The sequence below is a fragment of the Tympanuchus pallidicinctus genome, unplaced genomic scaffold (genome assembly GCF_026119805.1).
Source record: "Tympanuchus pallidicinctus isolate F22 unplaced genomic scaffold, pur_lepc_1.0 scaffold6, whole genome shotgun sequence".
In the NCBI taxonomy this organism is placed as follows: Eukaryota; Metazoa; Chordata; class Aves; order Galliformes; family Phasianidae; genus Tympanuchus; species Tympanuchus pallidicinctus.
In genome coordinates, this window is record NW_026294780.1 from 5,168,783 (window position 1) to 5,171,246 (window position 2,464).

A 2,464-nucleotide genomic window follows, 5' to 3' on the forward strand; every position below is an offset into this window, starting at 1 on the left:
GTAGTTTCTCTAGTATGTTCAGTGTAAATTTTAGTCTAGCCATCTCAACTGCCTGAAATCTTCGACTCTCTTCCTCATGGAAGAAAAAAATGAGCTTATTTATTTGAAATAAGCTCTGTAAATTCTGGTATGTATATATATTCACACAGATTTGGCTATGACTACCTTTACTGCAGTGGAAGGGAAGATGGGAGCCCACCTACCTCTTGTTAATCATTTAACTTACATGCGACAGTTGCTAAATAGCAGCATCCATGCAGACATTATGGATCTGTAAACAGTCTGCATAGTCTAGAGGGGCCAGCAGTGGGAGCAATAATGGGTTTAGAAGAGACAAGTAACCCCTGGAGCATTAAAGACACCAGTGGATGTGGATAGCACAGGGCTGTACAGACCTAAGTGAGAAGCAGGCAATAGAAAGAAAGCATGTGAAAACCTGGGACAAAATATAGGCATGACCAAGGGCAGCACAATGGCCTTACTAGTCTGAATTATGTGCAGGCAGCATGAGAAAATTTATTTCCCGCTGAGGATCACTGACTGAAGATTTCCCTTACCTGAAGAGATCCAACTTCTACTTTTCTTACAGAAGCTGGGATTCACACAAGGGAAATCCAGTCAGTCACGGTTCACAGGACCACAGAATGGCTGAGTCTGGAAGGCACAAGCAGGGCCTTCCCACAGAGCAGGGTGCCCAGGGCCACATCCAGGCAGCTTTTGGAGATGCCCAAGGAGGACTGCCCACAGCCTCTGTGCAGCCCGTGCCGCTGCTCCATCACCTGCACAGTGGCAAAGTGCTTCGTGACGTTTAGACAGAGTTTCTTAGTTTCAGTTTGTACCACTGCATTCTGTTTTAAGTGCTCTTTTTACACCTACTGTTTCTAACAGAAAAAGAAATAATAATGGGAACAAAATTCATAAAAAATATATATATATATATATTTTTAGCTGAATAGAAAATAAAAGCAGCAGTAACTTCCACAAAGGCAGAGAATGAATCGAATATTGTTTGAAATGCAACAAGTTTTCAAAAATATTTAGTCACTAGAGGGAGCTTCTTAATCATCGTACTATACAAAACTGCTACCAGTCTGGGGTTTCTGATTCTCAGATGTTTTAAGTACTTCAAAGGCCAGTAAGTGCTACTTCCTCCAGCACCCATTCTAAAGGAAATGGGGGTAAAAGACAAGAGTGTGCAAGACTTCCACATTCATTCCTAGTTCAGAATAAATACAGACTTTCTGAAGATTTCTCCACAGAAAATAGGCAGAGCTAGGTAGCACAGTGTTTGGAAACAGCATTAGCTTACCATAAAGCCCTAGGCCTTGGGGAGAAGCCCTCTGTATGTGGCTTTCATCTTTCTCCCCTTCCAAGATCATACACCAAAATAAATACAAGTTGCTGTTATAAGAGGGGTGTGCTTAAACCACAAGGTCTGCTCTTCTTTCTACATCTTCCTCACACTATGGCTGTGCCCAGGAGTCAGTTTCCAGTAGGCAGATTTCAAGCAGTGCTTCCTCCTGTAGTATTCTGATTCAGCTTTTTCTGGGTTTGAAGGCCCTAGATCAAACAAGGAGACAGGAGGTACAGTCCTGCCATGTCACTGCAGACATGAACTCGATTTTCTGCTACACTGTAAATTTAGTAAATAACATAGCAGTTACAGAGTGTGGTTCTCCATTACAAATACTATATAATTTGTAAGAAGTCATGGAAAAAAACATAAGAAGCAATAAAAGAAGCAGTAAAATAATAAGAAGCATGAGAGCCTGCTCCAGTCAGCACTGGGACTGATGGCATCCTGAACAGAAAGACACAGTACCTCCAAACGTGCATTTTTTCAGACAACATGCAGCAGCAGAGGGCATCCGACAACAAGGAATCCTTTGCATGTTAATGAATCTTGAAATACTAACATGAATGGGAATAGGAAATAGAGATGTACAGATTGGGTGACTATAGTGAAGGTTGGGGATAAGGAGCAGGCACTGAGAACAGAAGAAAAGGGATACCAAGCACATCACATCACCTGTGTGTGTGCCAACTGTAACCATCCCAGCACAGAAGTTTGGGTTCAGGAGAAAATGGGAGAGGAATAATATACACTGCTGACATTGCTAACACCAGCCATGCAGGTGCTCCATGAATAAACCAACCTGAGCACTGCCATTGGTGCATCTCCAAATCCTAATCTAACAATGTCCCTTCTCTTTTAACATATGAAAGCACAGGAAAATCTCTGCCGGCACTGCAAGAGAGCTGTTTGATAGTATCTTTTCCAAAACACTTGGTCTGACAGGGCTCAAACAAGAAAATCAAGAAAGAATGCACTAGCTTGTATGTAGCTAAACCATTCCTTTGAGCACTGACAAGAAACCAGGCAGCATTCACATGTCCAGCCAAATGACTCATTTTCTGGATAAGCAAATTCAGGTCTCTTCCTTCCACCTCCTCACCACACCCT